The 27,315-nt window shown below is 42.2% G+C and overlaps 1 protein-coding gene and 1 long non-coding RNA gene across 3 annotated transcripts in view; one reads left to right on the forward strand and one right to left on the reverse strand.

Annotated features, from left to right (window-relative positions):
- LOC128030711 (uncharacterized) overlaps positions 1-27,315 on the forward strand; it is a 199,003-nt gene that overhangs the window by 16,306 nt on the left and 155,382 nt on the right. The gene's annotated exons all lie outside the window — the stretch shown is intronic.
- On the reverse strand, positions 24,118-27,306 carry LOC128030713 (uncharacterized). Its single transcript, XR_008187945.1, has 3 exons — positions 26,655-27,306; positions 26,456-26,510; positions 24,118-24,666 (listed from the first exon to the last, which is right to left on the reverse strand). It is a non-coding gene; the product is annotated as an uncharacterized LOC128030713 (long non-coding RNA).

Below are 27,315 nucleotides of genomic sequence, written 5' to 3' on the forward strand. Positions count from 1 at the left end.
ACTTGAGTGACAGGTGGCTGCTGAGGACTTGGGTCAAACCACTTCTGTGAGCTTGGGGGGGGGGGGGGGGTGTATACCATTCATAGACAGGCAACCACCATTTAACATGCTATAGTTCAGCCTTATTATTTTGTCTTTTTTTCCTTTTCCTTTTTTTTGTACAGAAATAACTATACAAATTATATATTTAAGTTTCAGTTTTATGAAAAACTTATTTACCACTCATGCCTTTTTGTAAATAAACACATTAGTGGACATTCTAGTTTTAACAGTGTTCACTCTTAAAAGGTTAGAAGTAAAGCAACAAATCTGTTTTATGAATGGTAACTGTAAAATGATTACTGAAATATAATTAGTAGTTACACTAATAGTTACTGCAAAAGTAATATTAAAATAAATTACTAGTAACGACTTACTGCTCAACTCTGACTTTCAGTAAAAGAAATATATAGATTTGGACATTCTCCTTCTGAGAAATAATTGATAAAAATGTAAAAAAAATGTGGTGCATTATTTATGTCCTGAGATATTGAATATCAAATAAGACCGATATAAATGTGGCCAGAGGTATAAATACAACGTATTTTCAATGGGTGTTAAAACAGAGTATGGCCCCTTTAAGAGATCCACCGATCCCTGCTCGCGAGATTTCCTGTTTGGCATGTGCGCGAACAGAACAGCCATTTCGGGATGATACGATGTAGCAGCCGAGTGCCGTGTCGTCGTGTTGGCATCGGGGAGATTTATTTTGAAGTTTTGCTGTCTTCCTGGGTAAATATCACTGTAAAACCTTTATTTTATATCCGTGGAAACCGAGACCTATTTTGTGCAAAGTTTTGATGTGTAATTTGTTGTAGATGTGATCGGATCGAGTGTGATCCACGTGAACCTCGTGTCTGGTGATAGTGGAAACTTCCAGTGTAAGTTAAGAATTTTTCTACTCTTGTATTAGTATTTGGAACTGTACAAACACTATCAGTGCTGTTAAAACTTTTGTTTTAATGTTTAACAATGTGTGTTTTTGTGAAAAAGGTCATTATTGTGAGAGCAAAGATGAGATGACTTTATTAATGTGTTTCTTTTATCTCTTCTTTGTACCATAGCACTACCGTATTCTTTACTTTATCAGTAGTTCATTTTTTTTGACCATTTTGTATGAGGATTTTGGTGATATTTATTTGTGTTCTTAAAGACAAAGTCCAAATCACCTGATGAAGCAGTAGATATTTGTGGTAATGCTCACTCCAGAGTAAATTATTTGGGAGTGCGAGTATTTTGCTGGTTTTCAACCAGAGTTCATCTGCTGGAAATCTAAGATTTTGTTTTTTGTTACATTGGAACGGGTGAAACATCACATTTATTTTTATTTATTTCTGTAAGTCTTCAGTGTCATTACACTGTGTAATTCTTGGAGTGACAATTTGTATTTAGTAATTTTTCTTAATTCTATTTTTTGGAATTTTATTTACTTTTATTTATTTATTTTGCTCAGCTGTGTTTCCGCCGACCGCTGTAACTTATTTTAAAGGAAACGAACAGCAGTCAGATAAAACCCCAATATAAAAAATTAATCTGTTGCCGTGTGTGTTTCTTTTTCCTGACCACCCGGTTACATTTTTGGTACCAGGAGTGGGGTCATCTGACGGTCGGGAGCAGTATAGAGTTGAGCGTATTTTTTGCTCTTTTTAAATACGGTAGTGGCTGGTACTTGAGTTGCAGGACTTGCAGTGGAAGTGGTCAACTGTGCAGTGTTCATCAAACTGCTAAAGACGTCGGCCAAAGGTTTCGGGGCCAAGGGACGGGTAGCAGGAGGAAGAGGAGACATCGCTGTCTGCTGCTGAACTACAAGTGTGGTTGAAGATCGGGAGCCAGTGACGGGTCTTCTGCAGAAGAGGAAAAGAGTCTCATATACCCATTACAGACAGAATATCCTTTGAACTGAGAAGCAACAAGCATTTAACAAAGACTTTGAAAGGACTGTGAAAAGACTTTTAAAATTTCATCAACATGTTACAGCCAGAAGAAGAGCCTGCGGTAATACATGGTGCCGCTAGTGCAGAGGGAGCGGGTAATGTGCAAGAACAGATACAAGAGCTCAGTAGAAAGCATGCTGAAGCTATGGCAGCTATTGCCAACCTGAGTAGAGAACCAACTAGGTCCTATGTGTATGTGCCCAGAGAACGTCACATTCAGCCCTTTAGTGGTGATCTTAGCAAAGATGGTAGAAATGTGGATGAGTTTATTGAAGAGGTGGAAAGAGTACTGCTTGTAAGAAACCAGACACCTGAAGATCAAGCTGATTTTGTTCTTTCCCTGCTTAAAGGTGCTGCTGTAGAAGAGGTCAGGTTAAGGCAAGGGGGGCAGCCTCCACGAACAGAGGACATCTTCTTGTATTTGAGAGCGGCCTTTAGAGAAAAGCGTAGTCCGGCCCAGTTATTGCAAACTTTCTACACTCGTAAACAGCTGGAGGGTGAAGACCTCCGTACATACTCTCATGCCCTTTCACAGATATTAAATACTGTTTTAAAGCAGTCTTCTAATGCCATTGCCAATGCTAATGTTGCACTACGAGACCAGTTCATTGAGGGAGTCAGGGATGTAGCACTTCGAAGGGAACTTCGAAAGTTGGTAAGAGACAAGCCACAGTCCACTTTGGTTGAAGTCAGAGATGAAGCATTAATGTGGTCCCTTGAAGATACCAAACTACGTGCTAGTAAGGTAGCCAGTAATTGTAGTGTAAGCTCTGAGACTACAGAAGCTCAGTGTGCAGCTATGGTGATGCCTGTAGCAAGCTCTGTTACACTGGATGATGTTCTGAAAGTAGTAGCAGAGCAGGGCAAAGCCATTGGGGAGTTAACTCAAGCTGTTCAGAGGCTGACTCTACACTGCCCTAAGCCTGAATCTTTAAATCGTCCTAAATCTACCATGCAGCCTAGATTTTCTGATGATGGCCAACCTATTTGCTTTAAGTGTAATGGTGTCGGGCACATAGCGAGAAATTGTATGAGAAAAAACAAACCAGCTGTCAAGGACGATGGATCATCCTCCTTACAGCAGGGAAATGCACACCCTCGGTCGCTATGAGCCAGGCGATGCGAGGGCAAGCTATTGGCTCAACTTACCTTGACTCAAATCGTGACAGGTTACTCCAACATGCTGTGGGAAGGTGTCCAGTGGTTGACCTGAAAATTGGAAGTGTGAATGTGTCATGTCTACTTGACACTGGGAGCCAAGTCAGTACAATTACTGAACACTTCTTTAAAGAGCACTTGGCAGGTGAAGATAAGGATATGCTTCCCACATCCGGTTGGTTAAGAATTACAGCCGCTAATGGATTAGACATCCCATATTTGGGTTATCTGGAACTACCAGTTGAAACCATGGGTATTAACCTGCCTGAGTGTGGATTCCTGGTGGTTAGAGATGGACGGAATTCTTCTGCGGTGCCGGCACTCATCGGCATGAATATTATAAGTAGGTGTAGGCAGTTAGTGCATGCTGAGTTTGATACTACTTTAGGTGGGGAGTTAGAGTCTGACTGGAGAGAAGTTTTCCAGCAGATGCAAAGTGTCAGTCAAGCTAAAAAACAGATTGTTGCACATATAGCTGGAAAGGAGACGGTGCATATTCCTGCTTGGTCAATGTCGACCTTGATAGTCAAAGGAAGGGGAAATAGTTGTTCAGAGGGCTATTCCAACCTGTTGCTGGAACCAGCGAAGTTTCCCCTCCCTCAGGGTTTGATAGTAGTACCCTCTCTTGTTTCCACTACAACACCGTTATTTCCAATACAAGTTGTGAATCTCTCCACAGAGGATATATGGCTGCAACCTCGTACCAGGCTAGGTATTCTCTCTCCTGTTGAATCCTTACGTTCTGGAGAGGGTTGTGAAGTAAAGTTCCAGCGGGTTGAGGCTGGGGTGGAGGAGATTACAGTAAGCACAGAAGAGAGGCAAGTGGTGACCGAGGGCTTACCAGACTTCCTTAATGGGTTGTGTTTGGGTGGAGCTGCTGAGCAGCAGGCTGAGCTTAAAGCTTTGTTACTGAGGTACGTGGATGTGTTTGCATTAAGTGATGATGAATTAGGGTTTTCTGAAAAAGTACAACACGAGATCCATTTGGTAGATGATGTACCAATAACACAGCCCTACCGTCGCATTCCACCAACCCAGTATAGTGAAGTCAGGGAACATATTACTAAGCTGCTCCAGAAGGGGGTAATTAAGCATAGTAGTAGTGCGTATGCATCACCCATAGTGCTTGTACGGAAAACTGATGGGAACTTGAGATTGTGCGTGGACTACAGGCACTTGAACGCGAAGACAAAGCGAGATGCTTTTCCCTTGCCTCGCATCGATGAGAGTTTCGATGCGTTGCAAGGTGCCAAATTCTTCTCAACCATTGATTTAGCGAGCGGATACCATCAGATAGCCGTGCGGGAGCAAGACCAACCAAAAACTGCGTTCACCACCCCGTTTGGCATATTCGAATACTCCCGTATGCCCTTTGGAGTCTGTAATGGACCGTCCACATTCCAACGCCTCATGCAGTCCATAATGGGAGATTTGATATTTCAAACGATGCTGGTATATTTGGATGATATTCTGGTTTATTCATCTACTTTCCAGGAACATCTAAAGAGATTGGAAGTGGTTTTCAGTAGGTTAAGGGAGGCTGGACTCAAAATTAGGCCTGATAAGTGTAGTTTTCTCCAAGAACAGGTCAAGTTCCTGGGTCATCAGATCTCTGCTCAAGGGATTGGAACTGATCCAGGAAAGGTAGAAGCTGTGAGAAAATGGAAGACGCCAAGTACAGTGAAAGAACTAAGGTCTTTTTTGGGATTCTGTAGTTACTACAGGAAGTTTATTGAAGGGTTTTCTAAAATTGCAGGTCCTCTTCATGACCTGGTGAACTTTTGTCTGAGACAACAGAGCATGGTAAAGAGACCTGAGTTTTGTTCACTTTGGACAGAGGAGTGTTGCACAGCCTTCGAAATGTTAAAGGAGAAGCTTACTACGGCCCCAGTCTTGGGTTTTGCAGATTTCTCTCTTCCGTTCGTAGTTGAGACGGATGCTAGCAAGGATGGTTTAGGTGCTGTCCTTTACCAGCAGCAAGGTGACTCTAGGAGAGTGATAGCCTATGCAAGTCGCCGGCTACGTAATGCAGAGAAAAATGACAGGCATTATAGTAGTATGAAGCTTGAACTGCTAGCTCTCAAGTGGGCTGTCTCAGAAAAATTTAGGGGGTACCTGTTGGGTGCAAAATTTGTGGTTGTCACGGATAACAACCCATTGTGTCATCTGAAGACAGCGAAGTTGGGTGCCATCGAGCAAAGATGGGTGGCTCAATTAGCTGTTTTTGATTTTGAGGTGAAGTACCGACCTGGACGGCATAATGTCGCAGCAGACGCCCTCTCAAGGCACCCGTTGGCAGGGGAGCCTGACAGTTCTGAAGAATTGGATGACTGTGTTGCCATTTGTAATGTAGTCAACAAGGGTACACCTTTAGACCCTGAATTGTTGATTGTGGGTGACCAACGCTGTAAGGTTAGACAGATCCGTGCACAAGATGGTAGTCCCGGTAAAAGTGACGTCCAGGATTGTATGTTTGCTCTTCCAGGTTACACCAGAGCTCAGTTGAAAGAATTCCAGCTAAGTGACCCTGTTTTGGGCTCCTTCAATGAGTTTTGGGGTAATCAGAGAAAGCCCACGAATCAAGAGAGAAGCAGCTTACCTAGGCCTGTGTTGTCACTGCTGAAACAGTGGAAATATATCCAGGTGATGGATGGTTTGTTTTACAGGGTTGTGAATGACTTTCGCTTGGGTGAGTGCAGACAATTGCTTTTGCCAGCCTGTTTAAAAGAACAAGTTCTGAGCAGTGTCCATGATAAGATGGGACATCAAGGCATTGAGCGTACACTCGACCTATTGAGACAGCGTTGCTTCTGGGTCGGTATGTACAAGGATGTTGAGAGGTGGATTAAAAGGTGTCAAAGGTGCATCCTAACCAAAATGCCACAGCCGCGAATCCGTCCGCCTATGAAGCCATTTTTAGCATCCAGACCACTGGAGGTGGTGGCCGTGGATTATACTGTGCTTGAACCTGCCACGGATGGTCGCGAAAATGTGTTGATTGTCACCGATGTGTTTACTAAATTCACACAGGCGTTCCCCACCAGAGACCAGAGAGCTGATACTACAGCGAAGATACTGCTGAAGGAGTGGTTCATGAAATACGGGGTACCAGAGCGGTTGCATTCCGATCAGGGAAGGAATTTCGAGAGTGAGGTGGTAGCTGAGTTATGTCGCTTGTATGGAGTAAAGAAAACACGTACAACCCCCTACCATCCACAAGGTAACGCTCAGTGCGAGCGGTTTAACAGAACGCTCCACGAGTTGTTAAGAACACTTTCTCCAGAAAAGAAAAGGCGTTGGCCAGAACACCTTCCTGAGCTGATCTATGCATACAATGTAACCCCACATGCTACAACTGGGTATTCACCTTATTTCTTGTTATTTGGTGTAGAACCACGCCTTCCAGTAGATGCTCTCCTGGGTGAGGAACATCCTGTGAATCGAGGGCAGGATTGGTTAGTAATCCACCAAAGCCGACTCAGGGAAGCTCATGAAAAGGCGAGAGCATTTGCAGAGCAGAAAGCGGCAGAGAGATTGGCTCCATTGAATGACAAGGTTTACTGTCCATCTGTTGGTGTTGGGCAGACGGTGTACTTGCGCAACCGCCCTGTAGGCAGACACAAGATACAGGATTCCTGGGCTCCAGTTGTGTATCGGGTAGTAGAGGTACAAGGTACCACTTATACAGTTGAGCCTGTAGAGGGAGGTCCTTATAAACGGGTCCACAGAGTTGATTTGCGACCATGCGAGAGATCTGTGGTTGAGACAGCAGAGGCAGTGAGTACAGTGACAGCCCCAGCAGCTGAGTTTCCCTCTGAGTCAGTGGAAGCTGAACCTGTTGATCCAGAGTGTGTAATACTGGAAGAGGTTACTTTGCCTCACCTGGAAGAGACGAGAGATGTGGATATTGAAGTCTCTGGGTCAGCAGAGGAAACGTTAGCAGTGGGTCCTGATTTTGTTCTAGAGAATGATGGACAGCTACCCTCAGAGTTAGAGCACATGGGGGAAGATGGGATTGTTCTTGATGCTGATAGACCCGTGCCAAAGAAACCGGTTCCTGCACCAAGAAGGACTAGCCGTGTCAATGCTGGTGTGCATCCAAACCCATTTAATGAACCCAGGTCAGCTTGTAATTCCGTCTCAATCAGCCCTGAAGTCTTTTCCCAGGTTTTGACCAGTCTTGGTAGTGTTTTCTTCAGGGAAGCAGTAAATGAGGTTAGGAACCAGCACTGAATGTCATTGAGGACAATGATGGGTTTCAGCAGGGGAGAATGTGGCCAGAGGTATAAATACAACGTATTTTCAATGGGTGTTAAAACAGAGTATGGCCCCTTTAAGAGATCCACCGATCCCTGCTCGCGAGATTTCCTGTTTGGCATGTGCGCGAACAGAACAGCCATTTCGGGATGATACGATGTAGCAGCCGAGTGCCGTGTCGTCGTGTTGGCATCGGGGAGATTTATTTTGAAGTTTTGCTGTCTTCCTGGGTAAATATCACTGTAAAACCTTTATTTTATATCCGTGGAAACCGAGACCTATTTTGTGCAAAGTTTTGATGTGTAATTTGTTGTAGATGTGATCGGATCGAGTGTGATCCACGTGAACCTCGTGTCTGGTGATAGTGGAAACTTCCAGTGTAAGTTAAGAATTTTTCTACTCTTGTATTAGTATTTGGAACTGTACAAACACTATCAGTGCTGTTAAAACTTTTGTTTTAATGTTTAACAATGTGTGTTTTTGTGAAAAAGGTCATTATTGTGAGAGCAAAGATGAGATGACTTTATTAATGTGTTTCTTTTATCTCTTCTTTGTACCATAGCACTACCGTATTCTTTACTTTATCAGTAGTTCATTTTTTTTGACCATTTTGTATGAGGATTTTGGTGATATTTATTTGTGTTCTTAAAGACAAAGTCCAAATCACCTGATGAAGCAGTAGATATTTGTGGTAATGCTCACTCCAGAGTAAATTATTTGGGAGTGCGAGTATTTTGCTGGTTTTCAACCAGAGTTCATCTGCTGGAAATCTAAGATTTTGTTTTTTTGTTACATTGGAACGGGTGAAACATCACATTTATTTTTATTTATTTCTGTAAGTCTTCAGTGTCATTACACTGTGTAATTCTTGGAGTGACAATTTGTATTTAGTAATTTTTCTTAATTCTATTTTTTGGAATTTTATTTACTTTTATTTATTTATTTTGCTCAGCTGTGTTTCCGCCGACCGCTGTAACTTATTTTAAAGGAAACGAACAGCAGTCAGATAAAACCCCAATATAAAAAATTAATCTGTTGCCGTGTGTGTTTCTTTTTCCTGACCACCCGGTTACATAAATAATTTCTCCTAAGCACCACATTTTTTTCTTACATTTTTATCAATTATTTCTCAGAAGGAGAATGTCCAAATCTATATATTTCTTTTACTGTCCAGGCGGCAAGGAAGTCGACCGGAAGTTGAAGTCGGCCGGGTGCCGCCATCTTTTAGCAGAACTTCACTTGCGTTAGCATTCCCATTGACTCCCATTCATTTTGGCGTCACTTTGACAGCGAATAACTTTACATCTGAGGCGTTTAAAGACTCTGTTGTCCATTATTTATTTCTAAAGATACACGACAATGTATAAAGGGCTCCATTACCTTCTATGTTACATTATGGCCCCGTATAAACAGTTTTTGTAAAAAATAGGCTAACGATTGCGTCATAACCACTCGTCTCTCTGTCGCATTACCGTACAGACAGGAGGAGAAGCTCGCAGGCAATTAACTTAATATGGCTTACTGGCGTTACATTTTAAAATGCTATACAAAATAATTAATCAGAATATTTACTCCTGCTCACTCACGACAAAGAACTCCCTGCTCAAGCTCGCCGTATCTGCAAGATTAACGATGGCAGTTTGCACGCACAGCCACTTAGAAGATTTACATCCTTTCGCACGTACGATCACACAGGTGTAATCAGTCTAGGCTGGTCCCAGGAGCGTACGATCAAGTGCATCACATGATCAACTGCTAAATTCAAATGTTGTCATATATCACAACTTTTCAGTGTTTTCAACCACATACTGTTTATTTTAGGTTTCAAACATATAAATTCACATAAGTACTAAAAAAAACAATACATTTAGAGTTTGTAAAATACACACTGATGTCTATGGAAGAGGTAATAATAATCCTTTCCATTATAATTCGACACGTTTTATTCATATCAGATACACATTGTGTAAGTAACTTCAATGTTTACTCTATTCTATTCCCAGTTCACCAGATACTTACTTTTAAGTATTTCGGGAGAATTGGATGAATTCACGTGTTGTAAACATAGAGGTTGTAAATCCAAAAGATCCGATTCTCTCAACTGCGTCTGCGGCACAAACTAACACGGCGGCGCCCATCGCGCATACAGATCAACTAACGCGATCGTTATAAAGGTGTTTAAACAACAATATACTTCCACTTGCATGTATTTGACAATCGGAATATCAGATATTTCATGCCATAGCTAACATATTTGTGAATATTCTGAATAAAAAAGGAAAAATTACATAAAAGCAGAACATCATTCATTCAGCACTGTTGCTGCTGCGGTGTGTCACGTGACAAGCAATGACGCGTCACAATGGAAACGCCGTCTCCCCTCTCACAATATAGTTCCCACGTCCCTGCTTTTGTTGCAGCTGACACAGAAAAGCATACGCGGTTTACATTCAGCAGATATTCTCCAAAATGCCGCTACGGTGATGGGGAGAGAAACATATAGGAGACAAATTGTTAAAGTTATTTTTGTTTTCTTTGCGAACAAAAAGTATTCTCGTCACTTCATAACGTTATAGTTGAACCACTGATGACAGCTGGACTTGTCTGTGTAGTGTTGATAAATGGTCGGGGTACACCAGTGTGCACGAGTGTAAGCCAGGGAGAGAAGGAAAATAAACGAGGAACACGTTCGGTTAAAACCAGTCTGTATTGTGTCAGTTATTGACAAATCTACATGGTGTCAGAAGAGGTCGAACATGGCACAAGGTCTCCGCCGTATTGATCCGCTCATCTTCGACGAGCACATTGCTGACAACTGGAATAAATTCGAAAAAGAATGGCGCATATATTGCAATGCTGGTCTATCAGACAAATCGGAAAAGGTGCAGGCGTACACTCTGCTGAATTTAGCGGGCCCCGACGCTGTGGAGAAATCCGAGGCTTTCACGTTTGCAGAGGGAGAGGACAGAGAAGATCCCGAAGTATTACTGAAAAAGTTTGCAGAACTCTGCTTGCCTACAAAGAACATTATAATGGACAGACACGTCTTCAACATGACTTATCAAAAACCTGGTGAGTCCATTCAGTCGTATGTTTCCACTTTAAAGTTACTCGCAAAAAAATTTGATTTCAGAACTTTAAATGACGAGCTAATCCGTGACCGCATAGTTTGCGGGATTGAAAGTGACGGCGTGCGGAAACAGCTGCTCCGCGAAAAAAACCTGACGTTGGACTCTGCAGTTAATATATGCCTGTTATATGAGCAATCTGAAAAGAGCACAAAAGAACTGAAACACGAGACTGAAGTATGTGCAATACAAGAGCGCTGCATCAATTGCAACAGATATCACGTCCCTGATAAAAGTGCTCTGCTTTCAATAAACAGTGCAACAACTGTGGAAAATGGAACCATTTTGCAAAATGCTGTAGATCAACTCCATCATACAAAACGGCGCCACAGTCACAAACTCGTGATTACCATCCCAAACGAACTACTGCACAATTCAGAAACTATAAGCCTAATCGGGTGAATGAATTAGGCACGAATCTGGATGCCCCTGAGGACACCTTCTATTGTGAGACAGTGGAGGATGTTTCGCAGAAAGGTGAAATATTCACAACAGTGCAACTGACTCACGGGCTTGGCCAATTGAAACTGAAGGTGGACACAGTTGCCAAGTGCAACGTTATATCCGCCCACCAGTTACATCTCATCGCACTCTCAGCTCACATAAACACTACTGAAAAAGTCAATCTCATTGCATGTGGTGGGCAAACCATCAATACTGAGGGCACAACGATACTAGATTGTGAACAAGGCCAACTAAAATTCCATGTGGTAAATCGCAATGTCAGACCACTACTAGGATTGCAAGACAGTATAGCTATGGGTCTGATACAGTTAGGACCACATGTGCATGCTGTACAAAACCAAGAACCAGAGGTACAAGAGTTCCGTGATCTGTTTGACACCACAGTGCTTGACAAACTGCCTGTTGTTTATCACATGCGATTAGACATGTCAATAGCGCCCTCTGTCTATGCACCTAAGAAAGTGCCCATAGCAATGAAAGGGAAAGTCATGGCAGAGCTTGAGAGACTGACTACATTGGGTGTAATCACCCCTGAAACCGAAGCCACTGAATGGGTGTCTGCCATGGTCGCTGCCAAAAAGAAAGATGGCTCTGTAAGGATCTGCATAGATCCAGTGCATCTCAACAAGGCACTCCTAAGGCCCCACCATCCACTGAAAACCATTGAGCAGGTCATCGCTGACATGCCGGGTGCCAAGGTTTTCAGTATTCTCGACGCAAAATGTGGATTTTGGCAAATCCCCTTGGACGAGGCATCCTCAAAGCTGACCACATTCATGACGCCTTTTGGCAGGTACAGATTCCTGCGCAGAGTGTTCCAGCGATCCATGGAGCAGCTCTTTGATGCACAACCATGTCAAATTGTGGTAGATGACATACTAGTCTGGGGCTGCACACTACAGGAACATGATGAGCGACTGAAACAGGTACTCCACAAAATCCGCAGCTGTAACATGAAATTAAACCCCGACAAGTGCAAATTTCGTGTCACCTCAGTTTCCTACATAGGCCATCTCCTGACTGCTCATGGCGTCAAACCCGACCCCGACAAGACCACAGCTATTCGCCAAATGCCAAAACCGGAGGACAAACAGGCCTTACGATTTCTTGGTATGACCAACTACTTATCAAAATTCATTCCACAATAAAGTGATGTTACAGGCCCTTTACGTGAACTGTTGAAGCAGGATGTGGAATGGTCATGGCATGAGCTGCAGGATGCCGCTTTCCAAAAGCTGAAGGACGCTGTGTCCAGTCCCCCAGTTTTGCAATACTTTGATGTCACCAAACCTGTCATCCTTTCAGCTGACGCATCCCAACATGGACTGGGTGCTGTGTGTCTTCAGCAGGGCGCTCCTGTTGCATTTGCTTCACGCGCCTTAACGCCAAATGAATCTCGGTATGCCCAAATCGAGAAAGAAATGTTGGCATTAGTATTTGCAACTAAGAAGTTCCACGACTTCATCTATGGTCGACCTGTCACCGTGGAAACAGATCACCAGCCCCTCATCACAATCTTAAAAAAGCCGTTAAACACCACCTCAGCACGTCTTCAAAGTATGATGCTCAAGCTCCAACGTTAAAGTCTCAACGTGATTTATAAACGGGGGAAGGAACTCTTTGTCGCTGATGCCCTATCACGTGCTCATCTCCCCTCCACTGACCCTCCCCTTTCGGATGATCTGCTAGAGGTTATGACACTTCAAGTTCTCTCATCACAGCGGACAGAGGAACTCTGAACTGTTGTAAAATCTGATCCCACATGCCAAAGACTGGTTAACATGATAATGCATGGCTGGCCGAACTCCTTCAAAGAGCTCTCACCTCCGCCCATTCTTTTCCATGAGAGAGGAGTTTGTTGTTGATGATGGACTGATTTTTCGAGGACAGAGACTCCTGATACCACCATCGCTGCAAAGTTACTACGTGACTCAGCTACATCAAGGCCATCCAGGTCTGGCGGCCACAAAACGCAGCGCAAAAGAAACAATGTACTGGCCCACGATGCATGATGATATAGAGAGAGCAATCTCTCGTTGTGCACCTTGTAACGCCCTTAGACCACATCAATCACATTAACCGATGCAACCACACAATGTCCCTGATCTTCCTTGGATGTTCACTGCGGCAGACATATTTGAATGGCATGGAAAAATGCATTTAGTTCTAGTGGACTCATTCTCCGGTTGGTTCGAGCTTGACCACCTACCTGACATGAGAAGTGTCACTGTAATTGCAAAACATAAGAGACACTTTGCCGTCCACGGCATTCCTCAGACGCTCATGACAGACAATGCACGGCAGTTTGTATGTAGTGAATTTTCTGGTTTTGCACGTGCATGGGACTTTGAGCACATTCGTAGTAGCCCATATTACCCACAATCCAACAGGCTTGCAGAACATGCAGTGCGATCTGCCAAGCATTTGCTAGAGAAATGCCATAGAGAGCACAGTGACATTCAGGCTGCTTTACTCCACCTGCGTAACCTTTCACGCGCTGACCTGCCATCACCTGCCCAACTGCTCCTCTCTAGACGGACGAGAACTTTTCTTCCTGAGCTGAAAGACAGGCTGATGCCCTCTGTATGCAGCAACGTCCAGGCAGCTCTTATCAGGAGGAGAAAGGAAAGCAAAGCATACTATGACCGCAATGCCCATACCCTTCCACCCCTACAACAGGTTCAGACAGTAAGGATGCAGACGGCTCGCGGTTTCGACAAACTGGCAGTTGTACAGGGCCATGCTGCTCAACCTAACAGCTATGTGGTGAGCTCTCAGGGCAGACAATACGTAAGAAATCGATGTCTGCTCCTCCGTGTTTTCAAGAGCCTGCTTCCACTGATTGTTCAGAAGATGATTACAGGCCACTTCCACCAGTGTCACCTCCTACAAACCTCTTGTCATCTACAGTATCACCTCCTCAGAGCGAAGCACCTCCACTGGTGGTGTCGCTCAAACTGCCCAACCTGTAGTGACTCGTTCAGGGAGAGTTAGCCATCCTAACCCACGTTATCAGGACTATGTAACTGGCTAGATATGCCCGTCACAGTTATTACAGTGTTACATGTAGTGTTGATAAATGTTATTTCATAGCTGATAAATGCTATAGCCCTTTAAGGGTGATGTTACATGGGAAGGTGGGTGTGGTCGGGGTACACCAGTGTGCACGAGTGTAAGCCAGGGAGAGAAGGAAAATAAATGAGGAACACGTTCGGTTAAATCCAGTCTGTATTGTGTCAGTTATTGACAAATCTACAGTCTGACAATGTATTTCACACGTTTCTGGACCTTAACAGTAAAATTTACTTAGTCTGTGGGACAGTCAAAAGCCTCTCGGTTTTCATCCAAAATATCTTAAATTGTGTTCTGAAGATGAACAAATATTTTATGGGTTTGGAGCGACAATGTGGGTAAGTGATTAATGACAACATATTCATTTTGGGGTGGAGTAACTCTTTAAGTGCTGCTAACAGTGGACATCATTTCAAAGCAGTCATTCATATTTTACATAGTGGACATGCAATTAGGAAATCTAGACTATATATACAGGTATTGGAATATATAATAAATAATGTGAACACCTGCTAAATATGCTGTGTTTTTACCAACCTTTGACTTTAATAAATCCTTTTATTTTGATTATTTGATTATACAGTCAGAAATTATTCTGATCCTTTCAAATTAAATCATGTTCAATTATTTTTTTTCTACACATCCATCTACACCCCATACCCTAATGTCAAAGTAAACCCAGATTTGTAAAAATAAAATAAAAATAAAAATGGTAATATCACCTTTTATGTAGTATTCAGACTCTATGCTATAATATCTACTTTGTGAATATCAATGCTAAAATATAATCTTTGAGATAATTCTCTACATCTGTAAAAAGTTGTGTATAGGTCTGGGGGAAGTAGTGGCCTAATGGTTAGAGAGCCGAACTCTTAACCCGAAGGTTGTGGGTTTGAGTCTCATGCCAGCAGCGATTGTAGGTGGGGTGCGTGTATGTACAGCTCTCTCTCCCACCTTCAATACCACGACTGAGGTGCCCTTGAGCAAGGACCCCCAACTGCTCCCCGGGTGCTGTGTGTGTGTGCGCGCGCACTTTGGATAGGTTAAATGCACAGCACTAATTCCGAGTACACTCCAAAAAATGGATTTGTGGCACTGTTCGTTTTACAAAGATATGTTTTGTTAAAACAACACAAATATATTTCGTTTTCCGCCAAAACACAATTGTATTGTGCTTAATCAACTTAAACTGTTTCATTTTCAATTTTACTTAATTATCAATCGTTAAACTAATGTAAAGTGTTTAATTTCGTAATTAAAAAAAAAAACGGAAGTGGCAATTCCCAACGCATTTGATGACGGCGCGAAGGAGAGCAAGAGGTACCAGTCAGGTAAGAAAATCATCTCGGTTACGTATGTAACCATGGTTCCCTGAATAGGGAACAAGATGCTGCGGTGACGTCACCACTATGGGAACACCTTCGGTGTGACGAATGTCTGAAGCCCTATACCATCCCGCCAATCCTATTGACCAAATAGCGCTTGGCAACGCCCTACACATGCGTGCGCATCGTATACCTGGGTGCCGCGCGCCATTTCGCTCAGATTTCAAGACTGAAGAAGAAGAATGCTATCAAGGTACGGCACGGCCAGGACCGCAGCATCTCGTTCCCTATTCAGGGAACCATGGTTACATACATAACCGAGATGTTCCCTTTCATAGGTCACTTCGATGCTGCGGTGACGTCACCACTATGGGAACGCTATACCATAACGCCTGACGTACCTGATAGCTGGGATCAAAGGAAGCATCTGCTCAAGCGGAGAGAACCTGGGAGCCAGGAGCCATCCTCGCATCCAGACTGTAAGACTTGATAAAAGTGCTCGGTGAGGACCAACCTGCCGCAGCACAGATATCATCCATAGAAAAACCACTGAGAAAAGCTTGAGAAGAAGCCACTGTTCTCGTGGAATGAGCTTAAACTCCTAAGGGCGAAGCGAGTCCGCGTGCCTCATAGGCTAAAGATATTGCCTCCACTAGCCAATGGGGCATGCGCTGTTTTGTAACCGCATGGCCTTATTCTAATGTCCAAACTGACAAACAGCTGGTCAGACTCACGCCATGGGGCTCTACGATCCACATAAGTATTTAAAGCTCTCACAGGGCAAAGACTTAGATCTCCTGACCCCGCCTCAGCAGGGGATAAAGCCTACAGGACCATTTGCTGAAAGCGAAAGGGATTAGATGCGACCTTAGGAACATAATTAGGCCTCGGTCGCAACAACACCTTCACAGAGCCCGGTGCAAATTCCATGCATGAGGGTGAAACAGAAAGAGCCTGTAAATCCCCAACTCTCTTGAGGGAGGATAAAGCCATAAGAAGAAGTGTCTTCAGAGTCAGGATTTTATCTGGAACAGTTTCCAAGGGCTCAACGGATGCCCTGATAACCCTGCAACACAATGGATAAATCCCATGAAGTAACTCGCATGGGGCGGAAAGGTCTAAGCCGTCGCGCACCCTGTATGAAACGAGAAACCAGTGGATGACGGCCCACTGAGGTACCGTCTATATATTTGTGGTAAGCTGAAACCTTAGAGTGGCTGGCGTCACTCTATCCGAAAAACGGATATCCAGCACTGAAGCCACTGGGCAGTAAACTGGATCCACATTACGATTTTCACACCAGGTCATAAACAGTCTCCACTTGAAAGCATATAATCGTCTCATAGAAGCTGCTCTAGAATTCAGTATATTCTCAGTGGTTTCATCAGAAAGACCGGGACATACTAACTCACTCCGCTCAGAGGCCACGCCCACAGTTTCCATAGATCTGGCCTCGGGTGCCAAATCAGTCCTTGTGCTACTGATAATAAATCCTGTCTGAGGGGAAACTCCATGGAGAACCCGCTAACAGACTGATCAGGTCCGCAAACCACGGCTGCATGTGCCATCACGGAGCCACCAGCAGCAGCTGTTCCACTCTGTCCAGCCTTATTTAGGATAATACCGCTGGGATCAAACGAATCGGGGGAAAAGCATACAGACTGGTCCTGTGAGCTAATGCATCCAAGCCCAGGGGCGATGGGGGCATAGGGAGAACCATAGTGGGCATCCATTAGACCTAAAAGTCTGAGGCACAATCTCGCTGTCACTGTGCAACTCGCTTCGAAGCGCCGCACGCATGACGCAATCGACTGAGCGAGCGGGAGAGAAAGCTTTGCGGTCATCGCGCGAGAGTCCAATTCTATTCCCAGAAAGGTTATCCATTGAGAGGGGATTAAAACACTTCTCTGGAATTTTGTGCGTAAGCCCAGGCTGTTTAAGTGATTCAGCAAAAGATCCCGATGAGAGTGTGCTTGAGTCTGCGATTGCACTAACACCAGCCAATTGTCTTTTTTTTTTTTTTGGTACCACAAAATAACGGCTGTAAAACCCTGCCTCCATCTGAGAGGTGTGTACGTCTTCTATAGCCCCTTTGCTCAGCAGAGTTGACACCGTTTAACATCGTGGAAAGAATTACGCGGAAAGGAGGCGGGCCTCTTAAAAACTGAATGGTGTATCTGTGACAAATTGTGCGTAACACCCATTGAGAAATGCCAGGCAAGCGTTCCCACACGGCCCGAAACAATACTAGCGGTCTCAAAATTTCCGTTTCCTGCAACTCTGTCATACACGTTAAAATGTCCGGGCATGAAAAGCCTGCGGCGTTCATGCACAGGGGAAGTGTATGCATAAGAGCTGTTGCGTCCCATTGTGTATAATCCTGAAACGTGTCCACGGCAGGAATTAGGCCAACAGATTGAACATCGGGCTCTGCCGCTAGTGAAAAAGCGGCTGCTGTGCGAGCCGTCATAAACGGGTAGTCTGTGCAGGACTCTTGAATCGCCCCTCGAATTCTGAAAGCTGGATTGCGCAGAGTGTCTGAGGGAACGTTTGGCGTTACAGCCCGATCCAATGCTGCTTGAAGCGCTGTTTGCTGCGATACAGGCTCCACCTCCAGCGAAAAAGCGGCGGCTGTGCAAGCCGTCATAAACGGGTCGTCTGTGCAGGACCCTTGAATCGCCCCTCGAATTCTGAAAGCTTGATTGCGCAGAGTGTCTGAGGGAACGTTTGGCATTACAGCCCAATCCAATGCTGCTTGAAGCGCTTTTTGCTGCGAGACAGTCAGTGTTAGAGCGTGGGGACTGCAGTGAGAGGGTTGGATGTGCATAGCAGTCCAACATCACTCTCTAGTGGAGGGCACAGTCCCCCAGAAAGTGCATGCATCAAACTCGCTGCATTTCGTTGTGTATAATCCTGAAGCGTATCCAAGACAGGATGTAATCCAACAAGATAAACATCGGGCCACGCCGCTAGTGAGAACGCGGCAGCTGTGTGAGCCGTCATATACTGGCCATCTTTGCCAGCCTCTTGTGCCGTCCCTCAAACTCTGAAGGCTGGATTGTGCAGAGTGTCTGAGGGGGCGCTCAAATGATAGCTCAATCCAATGATGCTCGAGGTGCCTTTGCTGCGAGACAGTCAATGTTAGAGCATGGGGACCTCAGTGAGAGGGTTGGATGTGCATTAGCAGTCCAACAGCACTCTAGTGGAGGGCACAGTCCCTGGCAAACATGAAGGAAAGCGCATGAGTCAAACTCGCTGCGTTTCGTTGTGTACAACCCTGAAGCGTGTCCACAGTAGGATTTAATCCAACAAGATAAACATCGGGCCATGCCGCTAGCGAGAACGCGGCAGCTGTGTGAGCCGTCATAAACTGGCCATCTTTGCCAGTCTCTTGTGCCATCCCTCAAACTCTGAAGACTGGATTGTGCAGAGTGTCTGAGGGGGCGCTCAAATGATAGCTCAGTTTAGTGACGCTCGAGGTGCCTTTGCTGCGAGACAATCAATGTTACAGCGTGGGGGTTGAGGACAAGAGGCTTCTCGTTAAGAACCGCCATAAAGAGAAGTAAATTTGCCGAAATTAGACACGACTCTATACGCCTTCGAGACTTAGGCTGTGGCCGAGTTCAGTGCGATCCGTTCGGCTAGAGAGGTAGTCAAAAACGGCATCGCTGTATAATAGCAGTCCGCCATGTCAGTCAATCGTGGCGAAACCCGTGGCGTTTGAAACGTGCGCTGATTAAGGCTGCTTCCAGGACCTCGAAACCTCTTTCGAGGTCCGTGAGAAGGGTAGCAGCTCACGGGGGAAGGGGAGGCACGTTTTTTCTCCTGTCCGCTCGGAGGGAGAGAACCGCGTATGCCGGCCAGAGCCTACTCTGAGTTCGAAGCCGCAGTTAGACAAACATAGTTAGAAAATCAAATCTGCTCTGATTAACACGCTCGAGTGGGGGAGAGCGAGCAAGTGGAAAAACTCCAGTGCATCACTGTATTCATAGTCAAGCCGCACATATCGCCCCCAAACCAACACCTCGTGCGGGGCCTCGGCGACCGCAGAAGTGAACAGTGGGGGTTAGACGCGAGGCGACTTAAGAAATACACCCCAGAGCACGGCTTCTTTGTTTCGTTTTTTTACCATAGCTGTAGGCTATCAAGGAGAGAACATGTAAAGAGGCTGCTAATGAATCTCTCATGAGTGCCTCCTCATGATAAACCCATTATACGGCTCTTACCTTTCGTTGATTCATCGCGTCCGCGAAGAGGAATTAAACACTCCTTCTAGAAACCGCTGGAGAACACGAGATGAATCCTAGGGCACAGATGATTCGCTTCCCTGAAGGAATGAAATCTGAGCGAAATGGCGCGCGGCACCCAGGTATATGATGCGTACGCATGCGTAGGGAGGTGCCAAGGGCTATTTGGCCAATAGGATCGGCGGGATGGTATAGGGCTTCAGACATTCGTCACACCGAAGGTGTTCCCATAGTGGTGATGTCACCGCAGCATCGAAGTGACCTATGAAAGGGAAATATATACTGCATGCATTCCTCTCAATAACTACATAAACTCAACAAAAAATGATTGCGGTGTAAAAGCAGCTCTTAAGAACATATATCATTACAGCGATGTGGATGTTTGCACAAACTCTGAGGTTCTCCAGGCACTCCAGTAAAGAAAAGTCCAGTCACGTTTATATATATATAACAGTCCTTATGCAATAGAGAGCTTTTCAATATTAAACATGAAAATACAGAGTCAGTGTCGCTAGAATTATAACTTGATTTTCTGTTATAAAGCAGCTCTCCGGTGTGAAGCTAGCTAATCATAAAATTATTTTATAATTGGGGGAAATATTTCATTAAAGTTTTAGTTCTGCGCTAGATCAAACCAAACTGTTTTAAATTTCATAAACCAATAAGGTATTTTAAGAGAGATTGTATTTATTAGTAAAATGTTTATCCAAAAATAAAACGTCCTATCACTTACCTTTACTTTTATTATACATATGGCTTACAATAAGAGATGTTAAGAGGCAGAATGATTTGTCATTCAGCTAGTTCCTCCTATAGCTTATCAAAAATCTCTCTTATCTCATTTTGTGTGCAAAATATATTTATTTGTATAAATTAATTGTATACTAGTAATACATAACTTTCAAAAGCGGAAGTAATTACCTTTATTTGTTAGAATATATATATTTTAACTAATTGCAAAAGCTAAATAACCAATAAATGTCTAACCATGAAATGTCGACCGAGTTTGGAGAGCCCTGGCTCAGCAGAGTGGAAGTATTTGAAGATTTGTTTATGAACATGGCGAACAATGACTTTAAACTGGACACTACTCTGAGCTGTTCACATTATACAAATGCTCCAGATATGTTATCAGGTTCACCCTTTTGGAATGGTAAACATGACACTATTCATCACTCACACAAATAAATCACTTAATATTTTGATAAATGAATTGGTTTTTGCTGTTAAACCTTTTTTTTTTCATTGCATTTCATGTGTTTGCAGATTTGTGCAGAATTTGAGACATCCAGAATTACCATAGGCCCATTAGAATCAACAATCTTTGCCAAACTGGATCCGCACTACAAAACTTATGAAGTTGTTTACATACTGAAGAAAAGTCCTTGGACAAATAATGAAACCCTCTTGGTGCCCCCTACACAGGTAAGAACAACTGCGCTCAACACAACCTCGTATTAAATCATTATTCTCTCACTGGCCATTGGAAATTGACAAAAAAGACAGATAGAATAAGATTAGGTTTTTAATACAATAAATACAAAATATGTGGTTTTACTATAAACTGACAGATTATTAATGCATTTGCCTCCCAAAAACCATTCATTTTGATGCAAGGCAGGGGTGTCCAGACCTGATCTAGGAAAGCCAGTGTTCTGTGGAGTTTAGCTCTAACATACCTGCCTGGAACTTCTAGTAATACTTTATTGTTTTAAAATTCCCAAGAACCTTGATAAGCTGGTTCAGGTGTGTTTAAATGGCTAGGTCACCCAAAAATATACATGTCATTAATTACCTTCATATAGATGTAGTCTGAGCACGCGGACGCACTTCCGGAAAAATCGGCCGAAAAAAAGGCCAAAGACCGGCCGATTACCAATCGTGTATTTTAAGCAAAAACCCATGCGAGAGATTTCTGAACCTCCATAAAGGCTGCAATGCAACTGAAATGTTCCCAGAGTCATAAGGATATCAGTAAAACAGTTCATGTGACATCAATGCTTCAACCACACTTTTACAAAGACACAAGAATAAGTTTTTGTGCAAAGAAAACAAAAATAGCGATTTTATTCAACAATTCTTCTCCAATTCACATATGTCGCCATTATGAAGAGTAACAAGTGGCATGAACATTGCTTTCCTCTGCGTGTAATCAAGGCTCAGCGCATGCATGTTCTAGGTCAGCAGCACCATGCGCATTAAAGAGCCAGTAAGATGAAAATTCTAAGCTTCCTATCACTGTTTATAAGTCCTGTACATTAGGTTTAAATCCATCCAAGGTTAAAAAAACATTGTCATTTTGTCAAAATATCATTTTAAAATTACCTAAATTCTCAGAGATCCCCAAACAGTTCGAACAAAGCTGTTCAAAAGATTCAGTTTCCTTAAACCCCACCTTTCGGTAGCATACTGTGTTCAGATTGGTCAACTAACATAACCAGTTTGGATTGGTTGTTCTGCACACACTTCCACGGTAAACTATGCGTTAGCATCTGTTTGGGGTGAATTATGTCTTATTCCTCTCATCGCGAAGCAAACAGTAAAATAAAAAACTTGAACAGTCTCACTGCTTTTTCTTCTGTGTGGGTGTATTCAAGCCACGCGCTTCAGTTTGAATCTGAATAGCGCGTTCAGTGCGGGGGCGTGGTCACATTAGATATAACGAAGGGAGACATGAAAAACAGACATTGCGTTGTTTTCATATGGATTACTTTATCACAAAATATCTGTTAGCAGCACTTGTTTAGTTTTAAAGTAGACATGTCAAGCTTTCTATAGATATCTCTCTCATGTCTCTTCGTTGAGTATTCACGGAGTTACCCTTCATTTTAATGACGTGTTTGTACATGCAGACAGCACACATACTGATAAGACGCTCGGGAGAAAACAGACACATAACTTCATAATCATACTTCATGTTGTGATTCGGAGATGCTCGTTGTTCTAAATAAAGTTGGTAATGAACCATCTTTTATGGCCAAACGCTTTGTAAATCCCGCTGTACTCACAGAGATTAGAAAAGCAATCATCAGTGAAATGTTGTGAACACAACAAAAGGGATTTGTTGTACTGCTCTGGTATTGTGGTAAAAATGAATTTTAGCCATTGGTTCTTCTGATCTTCATTCTTTGGCAGTGAAAATAAAACAAACGGTCTCCTCGACATGATGCTCTCACACCAAACAGAGCGTCTGTGTGGGGGGTGGAGCAGGTCAGAGTTCAGTTTCTCCCAACACGGTAGGCGGAGATTATTATGCAAAGTGCTCCTAGTGACATACATAGAGATGGGCAAAAGATTTGAAATCTATAACGACTCGTTTCAGCGATTCAGAGTCGACTCCTTACTTTAGAAGCCAATAACTTTATAAATCGTGTACTTTTTGGTTTAATTATTTGCATATTGTTTACACAGATGGACAGCTACATCATACACTGTAATACAGGTAATTTTTGATTTCCCATCTGTGTGGCTCTTTAATTATTTACGTGCTGTTCATAACGGTGGAAGATGCGATTTAGAATAGAATTGTTGAATAAAGTCGCTGTTTTGGTTTTGTTTGCACAAAAAAGTAGTCTTGTAGCTTTGTAAAATTATGGTTGAACCACTGATGTCACATGACTGTTTTACTAATGTCTTTACTATGTTTCTGGGTCTGGGAACATTCCAGTTCTGTTGCTTACCGTACAGGGTCCAGATGTGTGTACCATTTTTCCACTGTAATGTTTGTTAGAATCCCATCTTGACTGCTTGCCTGTATTTCCCATAAGAAGATGAATGAATGACTTTTTTTTCATGTAATTTTAGAAAAAAATAAAACAAAGGCTAAATTTTGTAGTTTTCATCTTCAGATTAATGAAATTGAAGTATCCAAATGAAGACCCTTGCAGTATGGAGTACATGGTTTTTTTTTTTTTTTTTTTTTTTTCAAGGTTAATAAATGATTTGTTAAAGTTAATACAAAAGAATTTGAGTTCTCCATCCTTTTAAATACTTCTAGGATACAGACGTTGGCAGCAATCAGGAGGTGATCCGGAAGACTTGTGGGAATCTATTTGAAGGTGCATCATTGAAGACAGTCCAGCAGATGTTGGAGTTTTAAAGGATAAAGTTCTGCAGGACCTACACTGAAAAAAAAAAACTGTTGGATTAACATAAAAAAATATGTACATCGGTTGCACATAATAAAGTTAGGTGTACACAACATGATTTACACGTTAAAGCTACATCATTTTTGCTTGTTAAACGAACATGATTTTTATGTTAAAAATACATAATTTGTTTGTTAAATAAACTTGATTTATATATGTTCAAGATACATAATTTGTGCTTGTTAAACTAACATGACATTTTTATATTTTGCATTCATATATGCTGAGGTTTCAATAATTAAAACTAACCTGATTACGTTTTAGAATACTATAAGCTGACTGAAGTTAAAAGTTTAGCTTAGATTCCATGAACAAATGTCAATGACAGCACATAAGTACTCATATCACTTTACTCATTTCATTTATTCATCACTTCAAGTAAAAGACAATGCACAAACATATCGTGGAAAAGGTGAACAGTAATAACCATTCATACAATAACTGCAACAAAACAAACATTAAGACAAATACACCGTCAAACAGGTGTAGAGGAAAAGGTGAACAATATCAAGTTGTCAAAAGCATACCTTGACATTTTTGTTTTCAATTTTAAAATCATAAAAAGTCAAATTCATGTATTTCTATTAAGAGTACAATTCATTTTTATGTATGTGCTACAGAAGTAAACGAACAGTATCAAGTTATTAAAAAACAGAAGACTATCTTCTGCAGTACCTCAAATGTATTTTTTATTTCAGGTGGGTAGTTGAGATTTAAGGCATACATAAGACATAAGGCATTGCCATAGCTAACGCAAAGTTGTCCAAGCCTTGCAAGATGTTCTGGCCTTCCAGAACAATCCCGATGTCATCTGATCTGTCATGGAATTTAAGAATGTAGATTCCCACTGTGGTCTCCTCTGTGGATTTTTGGATGAAGGCTTCGTCATCATCCTGCAGAATGCACAGACAAAATGAGATTGGACAGAACACCGGGCACTGCTCTGGGAATATTCAAACAAATGCAATTTCAATCATTTAATAATGTAGATATCATGAAAAATGTGAACTTGTATTTAATGAGAACCAGACAAGACCAAGAAAGACAGATGACTGATTACAAATTACTTTTGGACCTCAGTTCTAGGATTGTGGATGGTAGTCCTACACGTTTAGATCAAAGATACCCAATTGTGCAGTGGTCAGCAACCTTACGGCAGGCAGATTGATAATTACAGAATACCAATAATAATGTACTGATGTGCTTTGTCGTGGTAGCATAAAATAGCAGAGGAAGTCAAGACAAGTGTAATTAAAGCTACACTGTGTAATAGGTCGTTGATTTTTTTTTTTTTTTTACCAAAAAAACTTTGTTCTTTCAAAATTTTATGTTTTCTCAATGTTTATACAATTCAAACAACTAATTAAGTATCCTCGTAAGTGTATAAGTAAGTTGCCATTTAAAATACATACGAGTGAATTGTTCTAATGGCAGAAGCCATGTTGAGCCTCCATCTTGAAAATAAATCAGCCAAAGAGGGACATACCTGGAAATGCAAGCTTTGTGTGCATCTCTAATGGTTACATAATACACTGATGAATCAGCACTGCTTTTAAATTAACATTTATTTTAAAAACATTTATTTTACCAAATTTAATTTCCTAATGGCATAAACAGGCTTTACTCCCTTGAAACCTTAACTGGAATGTCACTGCGACTTCCCGAATAGGTGAACGCACGTACACGCGCGCACACATCACTTGTGAAGTAAAATTGAAAATTGAGGATGTAGTGCATCGGGATTAGAGGTCGACCGATTTATCAGTTTTGCCGATTAATCGGCACCGATAGTTGATTGGTGGAACAGTCGGTTATCGGCAAAAATCCCTGCTGATAGTTTTCCGTGTTTCATCCTCTGCTGGAGCGGCTGAAAGTTTCCCGGGTTGGGTCTTTTGCTGCAGCGGCTGAGAAGGCTCTGTTTTCATTATACAGTGTGAGAGCGGCCTCTAGTGGCTGAAATCACTCACAGCACGTGCTGCTTGTTTAGACACCTAAACCGTCATAAACCGGAAAACTGGTATAATTAAAAAAAAAAAAAAAAAAAAACCTGTATACACATTTTTGGTCAACCGCCCAGCACTAATTAGTTGTTGATGTTCTCATATCGATATATTTTGTTCTACTAATAATCTCAAGGTTAACTGGGTTTTGGTTTTACACGATTCTTTTATAGTGTTCACATTTTCACCTTAGTTTCTAATTTTCACCTTTTTGAATATATATTCAAATTTAGAATATTAGTTGACAGCCCTAATGCTCACTCATGTTTATTTCGCGCTGTAACTGGTATTATTGAGGAAGATAAGATCATGTGCTTCTCTTGAGCTGAGCCTGAGCGAACTCACGCCACAGCGCCAAAACGGTATTTATGTTTTTGAATTTAGTAAGGAAACGGACGTAATTTGAAATCTGAGACTTTGTTTCATATCAATTATAACAAAGCACAAAGGTTATTGTGAGTTATTGGATGGGATGTGCACTACAATGTTCCATTCATTCATCAACTGAAAACAGGATGACTAATAGATTCCTGGTATTTAAGAATTGATATTGGTTCATAAAAATGAGAATTGATTAAAATCGAGAAATCAATATTTTTTACCCAGCCCTTATAGAGAGGAATACTGAAAATAGAAAAAAGGCAATCAAATATACTTGCAGTAGATTGACAAAAATACTCACCACTTCTATAGAGCATTTGCAGGTCAAATTGCACTTGACTAGATTAATCTCATATCTGTAAAATATAAGAAAAAAAATGCATTAGTTTTAAAGAAATAACATTTTCTCAGAGGTAGGCTAGTTAATGATTTTAGAGAATTGAGCATATTCATATAATAACAAATTATATAATAATAATAATATCTGAGATGAATAAAACCTGAGAGAAGTTCGAAGTATTCAAGTGAGCCCGGAATCAAAGATAAAGAAGAAGGTGAGAAAAGACTAAGTCCAGCTAGAAGGGTCTAGGCTGAACTCAGTCTGAGCTGAGGAAGGAGGGGTTTGCACCTCCTTATGTAGTCCCTTCAAGCAAAGAGTCTCGTGATCCAGAAATGAAGTCATGTCTCAAATAGATAGAAAGACATTGGTCATATGCCTCTGGTCCATATAAAGATACCAGATGGGCCTTGCAGTCCAGTTTCACTTCCACATTTTAGAAGATCAACAGATAGCTGTTGCCTTTGGGTGTTGCTCAGCTAAATGCAGGGTTGCAAAGACCTCAGGAGATTGGCTGTATTGTCTCCCTTATCAAAAACCCACAAGGATAAAAAATAACTCAAAATACAGACGTGTGAAGCCAAAACTCAGAAAAACAGCGTCATAAGCGCAAAACATAAAAGTTCTGTGAGACTAGATGGAAATCTATATCTTTTTCTTCTTCTTTTTCTATATTAATGCAGAAGTCTCCTAAAGGCTAAAGTTCAGCTGAGGCCATCAGAACAGACTGTCCTGTACTTTTAAGCACGTAGCAAATGCACACATGACAGAAGTCAAAATTTGGGTTACACCAAGCTTTCATTAGTGAACAGTAGTTAATGTTT

Source organism: Carassius gibelio, chromosome A16 (assembly GCF_023724105.1).
Source record: "Carassius gibelio isolate Cgi1373 ecotype wild population from Czech Republic chromosome A16, carGib1.2-hapl.c, whole genome shotgun sequence".
NCBI classification, from domain to species: domain Eukaryota; kingdom Metazoa; phylum Chordata; class Actinopteri; order Cypriniformes; family Cyprinidae; genus Carassius; species Carassius gibelio.